This window comes from Carcharodon carcharias, chromosome 17 (genome assembly GCF_017639515.1).
Source record: "Carcharodon carcharias isolate sCarCar2 chromosome 17, sCarCar2.pri, whole genome shotgun sequence".
NCBI lineage: Eukaryota > Metazoa > Chordata > Chondrichthyes > Lamniformes > Lamnidae > Carcharodon > Carcharodon carcharias.
The window spans coordinates 90,156,647-90,166,366 of NC_054483.1; the positions used below are offsets into that span (position 1 = coordinate 90,156,647).

Sequence of the window (9,720 nt, forward strand, 5' to 3'; positions counted from 1 at the left end):
ATGGGCAAAGAAGTGGCAGATGGAATACAACGTGGGGAAGTGTGAGGTCATGCGCTTTGGTAGGAAGAATAGAGGCATAGACTATTTTTGAAATGGGGAGAGAATTCAGAAATATGGAGTGCAAAGTGACTTGGGAGTCCTAGTCCAGGATTCTCCTAAGGTTAACTTGCAGATAGTTAGGAAGGCAAATGCAATGTTGGCATTTATTTCGAAAGGACTAGAATATAAAAGCAGGGATGTGCTGCTGAGGCTTTATAAGGATCTGGTCAGACCACATTTAGAATATTGTGAGCAATTTTGGGCCCCGTATCTCAGGAAGGATGTGCTGGCCCTGGAGAGGGTCCAGAGGAGGTTCACGAGAATGATCCCAGGAATGAAAGGCTTAACATATGAGTAATGTTTGAGGACTCTGGGTCTATACTCAATGGAGTTTAGAAGGATGAGGGGGGATCTGATTGAAACTTACAGAATACTGAAAGGCCTGGATACAGTGGATGTGGGGAAGATGTTTCCATTAGTTGGAGAGACTAGGACCCGAGGGCACAGCCTCAGAGTAAAGGTAAGACCTTTTAGAACCGAGATGAGGAGAAACTCTTTAGCCAGAGAGTGGTGAATCTATGGAATTCATTGCCACAGAAGGCTGTGGAGGCCAGGTCATTGAGTGTATTTAAGAGCGAGATAGGTTCTTGATTGGTATGGGGATCAAAGGTTACGGGGAGAAGGCAGGAGAATGGGGTTGAGAAACTTATCAGCCATGATTGAATGGCGGAGCAGACTCGATGGGCCGAATGGCCTAATTTCTGCTCCTAGTATTATGGTCTAATTTGGAGGCTGTGAATTCTGCAGCCAGTAACTCACCACCTGACTCCCCAAAGCCTGTTTGCCACCTACAAGGTATAGGTCTGGGGTGTGATGGAATATTCTCCACTTGCCTGGATGAATGCAGCTCTGACAACACTCCTAAGCTCGACACCAGCCCAGACAAAGCAGCTTACTTTATCTACATCCCATCCACCATCTTAAACATTTACTCTCTCCACCGCCAACACACAGTGGCAGCAGTGTGTACCATATACAAGGTGCACTGCAGCAACTCACCAAACATCCTGCAACAGCAGCTTCCAAATATTGACTTCAATCACCTAGGAGGACATGGACAGCAGGTGCATGGGAACCATGCCCCACAGCATCCAGCCTTGGAACTATATCACTGTTCCTTTACCGTCGTTGAGTCAGAATCCTGGAACTCCCTTCCTAACAGTACTGTGGGAGTACCCACACCAGATCGACTGCTGCGGCTCAAGAAGGTGGCTCACCACCATCTTCAATGGCATTTGAAGATGGGCAACAAATATTGGCCTCGCAAGCAACATCCGCATCCCATAAAAGGATTTTTAAAAAAAACTCTAGTGGAGCTCTGAATTTATTAAAAATGCTTAGTTTTGTTGGTAACCCCAATTTTAGTGCTATCAATAAACCTGCACCAAGTTACTGCTTTTAAATACATTTTTTAATGAATAGAAGAGGAAATAAACTATGCATTCTATTGCACTCCCCTATTTCACTTGCATTTGCGCTAATGCATTCAAGCGGCAAGTTGCAAGTGTAACTTAATGCAATTTTGACCATCCGAAATGGAAATTTTACTATTTTTGACCTCATTTGTCCAGACCTTATGAAAACAACTGTGTTTGCACTGACTGATGGACGTGTAGGCCAAGGCAACAAACAGTTCACCAGCTAGTTTGTATCTCTTTGTTTATAAAGAAACCCTTAATGACTGCAATTCGTTTCAGCAAGAAGTGTAAGAGGTTAGTATTTGGCTCGCTCGTTGTCACTGTCTGTGTCTGCTTGCCCCAAGCCAGTGACATTTCTAGGTACCAGCATAGCAGTGTGTTCCCATAATTCCATACCTTCTTTGTAAGCTCCCCTAACCCTGGAATGGGGCACCATCCTTTTGAATACAGCAGCATTGTAATACAAATTGAATATTGCTGAAAAGAGAAATGTTGAAGAAGCTTTTAGAATTGCACCCATCGGACCAAATGCAAGAATGCCAAATTTCAAATGATCACAACAGTTTATACTACAGGAGAACAGGGTGCTGATTCATTGGCAAATTGTCTCTGGGGCATTGCTACAAAGAAAGCAACTGGGAGGTTTTCAAGCTCCTGGGTATTTCAAAAAAGGCGCCAGGCTTGAATGTATTTCATGTTTGCAGAGAATGGGTCCCTTCATATGAATTTTATGTCACTTCTTGCAAGCGTATATGAGCCAATCGTAATGTTTCTAGTTAAGCACCACAATAAAGCAGTGGTGTTTTAGTGTAGCTGTTCTATTCTGTAAAATGTTATTGAAGAACTTCTGGTAGGGAGTTGCATTTACCAGAAGAATCCTTTTTTGCTTGTGTTCAGGGTTGTACAATAACAGGTGAGAATGATTATAGATCAGTGGTGAATAAATACCTCAGTAAATACTTTTTTATTGCTGGCCTGTCCTTTTTTTCTTTTGTAATGTTAACACATCCACCTGGATTTTGTGGTCAGTGGCGAAGCAAGAATGCTCACCTCTGCACTCTGAACTGCCCACAAAAATCTACCAATCTCAAGCATAATTTTTCCCTTTAGCAGTTTAAATCTGGTCTCTGTCAAGGTGGTGTCTTGGTCAGCAAGCCAATACGTAGCCAACCACATTGAAATATATGCGCACACAGTGAATAGGAGGGTCAAAGTACTTAAAAATGAAGTATTTTTCAGGTAGCAAAATAAATGATTGGATTAAAATAGAAGCTAAAAATTAAGCAACTTTTAAAAATTATTTTTAAAATGATTAATCACCAGGGAGATATTTGACATTCCACAATGAAGATCACGTTTTCAGGACTAATGAGGGTGTGCAGCAGTTTATGAAGTTAGTGCACTATTAAAGAGTTATACCTCATCAACAAAATGCAACTTTTCAGAGGTTTTTACAGGAAGTTTAACGGCTTAAATGTGGAAGTTCTCATCAGTTCCATTGATTTTTTTTCCATGATTGCAGTCAGGAGGATGGGGGGTGCTCAACAGCACACCCTCTGGAGAAGTGTTGAATCACTGACAGTTTCTGTGTTTCGATGTTATTCTCCACATGCGGACTTCAGAAGCTGCTGTCAGTTTCAGTGGAGTAATGATGGTGAATGCTGAGTTTTACTGTCACGAGTGCCACAAAATCTGGGCCATCTTGTCTGTTTGGACCCTGTTATTCTAGTAATGGCTTTATTCCAACTGCTATTCCCTCCTTTGAAACCAACAGAAAGATGTCCGGTTAAAAAGAGCCATTAAAGGGAACCTATACTTATAAGCTTAGGATTTTCTATATTTGGATACATTTGTTTGCCTAATACTGCCAAATATTGAGATTTTAGTGCTGTAACTATAATTAGACATTCTTACCATTTTCCATTTGAGGTTAAACATTTGACAACAATGTGTGGATTGTATTTAGAAATGTGCTATTTACTTAGCATTTATGTTTTAAGAAACTTCTTTTAATTTTCCCAGTTAAGTAGCAAAAAATGTTAATTTTATAAAACCATCACTGGAAGTATTGGGTGATATGTTTGATCCAGAGATTTTCATCTTGTATAGCTTGGAGAAACAATCTCTTGTAATGAGCTTTACTTGTAGTAGACAAGTACAGTGCTCCTTGATTTGTTTTCGCAATGGAGATCCAATGCATTACAAGGTCACCTGCATATTTCATTCTATCGGGCTGCTTTGTTAGCTCGCAAGTTGGTTTTATGCCTTCATGTATTTCCACTTCGGTGTTCAAAATGGAGGTGTTTTGATGGGGAGAAAGAGTCGGTAACCAAAGAACATGTTGAAGATAATTTGCTAAAGAACTGTTGTGGGGGTGGCAGGGGATCCCTTCACTACTGAGTTGGGGGTTGGATTAGCTTCTCCTGATGCTCTTTTCACTTACTCTTATGCAGCAAGCTCTTAGGATCTGGAATACGCTGTCTGGAGGGGTGGTGCAGGCAAATTCAATAACTTTCAAGAAGAGAATTGATAAATAATTGAAGGGGAAAAAATAGCAGGGTTGTGTGTGTATAATTAACTAGACAGCTCTTTCAAAGACCAGGTACAACTACCTTAACTCCAGTTCTTGGCTGTCCCCTGTGCCTGTGTATGATTCCAGGATTTTGATTAACCGTGACCGTCTGACCATCAGTTGTCTTGTGCTTGTCTCTTTATAGCATCAGGAGTGGTGAACACTGAATCCATATTTGTGCTGAAGTTATCAATTACTAGTTTGTTTCCTTTTAATATTGTTGATCTCGGGAGGGGGGGGGGGTTAATTTGTGTGCCCTGCCCATACCAAAAAGTCATGATTTTGGCTGACACTTTTTTTTTTAAGCCTGACCATGTGTGTATTTCTGATAATTGGCAAAGTCTGAAAACTTCTTTACTCATGGAGCCTGTCCTCCATCTGCCATTACCTGCTAGATTTCAGACTGGAACTGTAATGTAATATTGGCTTCATCATTTTGCTCTATTGCAGTTTGGGGTCTTGGCCAGAAATCTCCTTTCTCCTATACCAAACTTCTGCACTGGCTTACTGTAATCTCCACCTATTCAACTGCTCTCTGTGGAGACTTTGTTTGTTTTATGCAGCATTGCCTTGACTCCAGTTCATGGCCTCCCCTTACAGGCTCAGTTTGTGCTCTTCCACTAGGGCTGTACTTAAGATTAGTTCAATTCTTAACAGGGCAGTCCCTGTTGACTCCCATCTTGCTCTGCATTCAACACCGTGCTATTGAATGGACGCTGCTGCTGCTTGCGTCCTGTGACCCCTGACTCTAATCTACGTTATCCTTCAGTACTTTAGCAACATCTAATATTCATCACTGTATCGGATTGGACCAACTCCTCAAGCTCCTGCTGTTTCTTGAACCAATGCACTCATCTGTATTGATCATGTGAATTTGGCCTTCAACTTCCCTGATCACTTTTTTGTTCTTTACAGCTCAGTCTCAGCACTTTTCTTTTCATGGCCCTTTGTTTTGCTGGTCCACCAGACCTATGGTGTGTGCTAGCAACACCTGAAACTGAACCACAGAGTCAACTTCTGATTGGGAGAATGAGTCAGTCAAATCATCCTTCTGCCATTTTGATACCACTGAACCTGCACCAGTGGCCCTCTGCACTCCATGCTCCCTCCCTCTTTCCAACCACCCCCCCCCCCTCCAAAACCAACCCCATCCAATGGATGATGAATCCACACTGCCTCCCAACTTGATGGCTAAACCTGAATTTTGATTCATGAATGTCAACTTCCATCCCATCACAGATCTTCAGTCTCTTCAGCTATTCATCTGCCTCGCTTTCTCTTATACTTGTACCTTTCCAGCTTTCTTAACCTCATTCCCACAAATAACCAACCAACTTGTCCCTGCTTACCTGCCCCATGCTAGCTGACATTGTAAGTGGTTTTCCATTTTTTTAGTTAGCCCTTTCAAAACACAGCCATTAGCTCCTCATCATGCCCTCCTGGCTAACCTCCCATCTCTACCCTCATAATCTTGAACTCATCCAAAATTCTGCTGACAGTGGCCTTACCAGCACTAAGTATAGGGGAGATGGGTAAAATGTATTCATTGACCTATACTGGCTCCTGGTCCAGCAACACTTCAATTAATTTTGAATTCTCATCCTTGTTTTCAATCCCTCCATTGCTTTGCTTCCTCCCAATCTCTAACCTTCTCTCCAATTTTACAACTTTCTGATATTTTAATTGATTCATCACTGGCCTTCAGCTGCCTGGGCCCATTTGTCATCTTGTTTTAGGGCATTCTTTCATGACTTAGCTATTTGATTTAAGCTTTTGGTCACCTGTTATAGAAGTGGTTCAATATCAAACGTTATTAACACTCCTGTGAAGCACTTTGATGTTTACTACACCTAATGGATGACTGTAACTTCCTTTTGTTGTCCAATTAAGGTCTGCCCACCCTAGGTTCCACTCATGGCTGCCTGTGCCGAAGAATCTCCAGACGTGCATTTTCTTCTTTTTAGCTTGAGTCCTGCATCAATCCATCGTTGGTCCTTCCCCTTTCTCTGTCATTTCCACCACCACCAGCATCTTCCCCTCTCCTCCCCTGTCAGCATTCCAAAGGGATCATTCCCTGGTCCACTCCTCAATCACCCTCAACATCTCATCCCCTTCTCACGCACCTTCCCACGCAATCACAGGTGGTGTAACACCTGCCCTTGTACCTCGTCACTCTCCAAGGCCCCAAACACTCCTCCGAGGTGAAGCAGTGATTTATTTGTACTTCTTTAACTTTAGTCTATTTGCTGCTCTCAGCATGGCCATCTCCACATTTGAGGAGACTAGACACAGATTAAGTGGCCACTTTGCTGAACACGTAAGCTCAGTCTTCAAGCATGACCCCAAGTTTCTGGACTCTCAACATTAACTGTGTTTATCTCTCCACAGATGCTGTCAGACTTGCTGAGTTTTTCCACATTTCCTGCATTTATTTGCACTGAGTTTCTGGTTGGTTGCCTTTTTAATTCAGCAGCTTGCTCTATCACTCACGTTTCTGTCCTTGGCCTGCTGCTGTGTTCCAGTGAAGCTCAACACAGCTTGAGGAAAAGCACCTCATCTTCCAGTTAAGCAATTTACAGCCTTTTAGACTGAACATTGAGTTCAACAAAGTCAGGCCATGAACTTTGTCCTCATTTTGATTCTCTTTTTTCTCTCTGACATGTGCTGGTTTGAACCTTTTTTTCATGGTTCTGCTTTTGGACAAAGCTGTTCATTATTTTGGTGTTTACACTGGCTTTGTTTCTTGAATGCAACTAATACCATTCCCTTTGCCTTTTGTTCCATGACATCTGTGTCTTTCAATCTCTCCCATCCTCTACCCTTTCCCAGCCCTTTCATTTTTTGTTCTTCCTCCCCACTCCCCGCTTTTCAACGGCATAAAACCCTTCACATTGTAAGCTCTTTCAACTCAGAAGAGTCATATTCTCATTATCTTGCTCTCTCTCTACAGATGCTGCCAGACCTGCTGAGTGTTTCCGGAACTTTCTAGTTTTTGGGCTCTTGTACATGGGCCTTTCATCCCATAAGGGATGAACAGATTTCACTCTATAATATATTTCGCCTTGTATGTTTTTTAAAATGGTGCCTTTGACCTGCTAAAACAGTTGTTGACTAAAACATTGCTATAGTTGGTAAGAATATAATTATCATTCTTCAGCCTGCAGATAAATCGGTTCCAGGCTTCTCACATCATTTAGTTACTGAAATTTTAATGGTCCTTGGATTTCCATAGTGATTTGTCTTAAAACTTTGCATTTCCAAGCAAAGAAATAAGACAGGTAGCTGTCATTAAGCCTTCTGTTAACTGGTAGAATTACCCTACTGCAACTTCCCAGGCAAACTTGTAACTGTATAAGACTTTTTGTGTGGCGGGATCAACTGACATTTACCACAGACTTCAGTTAGATTCTAAATGCTCAGTCAACACTGGCTACAATGTTTGAGATGTGCTGATGAACCTCCGTGTTGATTTTTTTAAATAGCATTCGTTATTAGTATTGGATTTTAATTTTTAAGGTCAAATTACTGGGCACTTTTTGTGCTTGGTAAACTCACTTTTTATTGAAAGCCCCCATATTTCATTTCACTCCTGGCTGTTTACAGAGGGCTATAAGTAAATTATTCATTCAACGGTGATTCAGACAGGCACTTACTGTCTAGCCAGGTTGAATGGTTTGGTTTCCAAAGGGATTTATGTGCATAGTTGCCATAGAAAATTAATGTGGTTAAACTGAAATATTTTGCTTCACTGAAGATGTCTCTAGTCACTGTACAATTTTGCACGTATACCTTCCTTTAAACCATAATTCAATGCGTTGTGAATATTTACTGATGAAACGTTAATGGCTTTATTTTAAAGTTGCTTTTACAAATGTGAACGAACACAGGGTCTATTTATAAAAAGAAAAATCTATTTCAAATTGTAGATAAATGCTAGGGTTTAGAAGCATACAGCATACACAAGGGCATTAATATTCTTTCTGAATAAGTAATTAGGCTGGCAGACTACACCGATGTTGTTTGGACAGTGCTTTATACAGCAGCTTTATAACTACTTTAGCTTTGTACTGTATATATCATCTAATTTGCAATTTTTTAAGTAGCTAAACGCCTATAACTAACAACAAGACCTCTTTTTGTGATCAGTATGCTTTATTAACATCCTATTCTGATTTCTTGTTTCTATACTCATTGTTTACTTTCGTCTGTATTGAATCATAAATGTCATAAATTGACCCAGTTGTCTGAAAGATCTAAATCCTTTTGATTCAGTTTGCTTAATTGTTCTACCCTTTTATTTCTGCAAACTTCACTTACTAGACATTAAAATAGCAGGAATCCTAGATTTTCACCCTTGATATCCTGCTTAGAACCTCCCAAGCCTTTGGAGTCCCTATTTGTGGCACCTTGTTTCCAAACAAGTTTCATTTTTAGTTAACTATTATTTTGTGCCTATGTAAAAGGTTCTCCTACATCTAAATTTAATCTTGCTAGTCTATCATTTCCACATTATTTCTTGAACTTTCTTTAATGGTCCCATTAGACACTTCCAAATCCTCTACAATCTCTCTTCCTATATCTACTAAACTTGCACCCATAACAGGAGGTGGGACCTCACCTAAGTGGAAATTGTCTGAAGCAGGCACTTGAGCCATTTCCTATGAGATGTTAACCCCGAAGCACTATTTACTCTTAGGTGGATGTTTGGACCCATGCCACTTTTTGAAGAGGAGGAGGAAGAGGAGAGGTTCTTGGGTCCAGGCCAATTGTTTTTTCTTTTCCCAAAACAGTACTAAAACAGACTCTAACAAGTCCTTTAAAGGCTGTTTGAACAAGACCCATGAATGGTACATACTTACTGAAATTTAATTGACTAGGATATTACATAGAGCATTGTATTGCCAGCAGCCCTGTATATGAGCCAAAGGCTCTAGTAATTGGTTGTGTTTTTCAACAATTTTCTTGAGGCCCATAGAAATGTTGGAAGCAGTTTCAAGCAGGTATTTTTTATCAACAAATTCATTGCATTCCATTATTAAAAATTCCTTGGTGCTTTTTTCTTAAAATGAAGTTGGTGAGAGATTGGATTTGTACAGCAACTTTACATCCCAAAATGCTTTACTTATAATGGATATAGAAGCATTTCTTGTGTGCATTTGTATAATATGATTAGCTTTTTATAATGTCAATATTCAGTAGCTGAAATGTTTCTTCAGTGCAGATACTTGTTGTTGCATCTATCTTTAATCAGCCTATGCTGTAGTAATTTTCCTTTCTTTTCTTTTAAGATAGCTGAAGATCAGGGAGAGATGAATGGATATCCTTCCTATGTTTTAACTGGCTTTGAGCTTCAACCAATACTCCATTTTGTATGGCAGTTAGATGGCTATTGGATCCTGGTGAATTCTGCCAAGTTATCTTGAAGGACTGAGCTTGAGCTGTGACAAGCAAGAGAGGACCGAGCAGAAGGAAGTCTTGACTTTTTTGGACTATTTATGGCTGTGATGTAGCCCATATTCTTGGGTGGACAGTGAATAGTATAATTTGGAATGTAACTATTTAAGTCACTGTTTCATTGTCTAAGACTTGTCTCAATTGAATAAAATTACTGCAAAAAAAAAATTCCAGGGT

At 40.4% G+C, this 9,720-nt stretch overlaps 1 protein-coding gene across 2 annotated transcripts in view; it reads left to right on the plus strand.

The window, feature by feature from the left end:
- pwwp2b (PWWP domain containing 2B) overlaps window positions 1-9,507 on the plus strand; it is a 53,429-nt gene extending 43,922 nt beyond the window's left edge. The window contains exon 4 of one of the 2 annotated variants that reach the window (XM_041210126.1): window positions 9,378-9,507. The gene's annotated coding sequence lies outside the window, so the exon portion shown is untranslated. The remainder of the gene's footprint in view (window positions 1-9,377) is intronic. The other variant, XM_041210127.1, reaches the window with a different exon arrangement.
- Window positions 9,508-9,720: the final 213 nt, after the last annotated feature.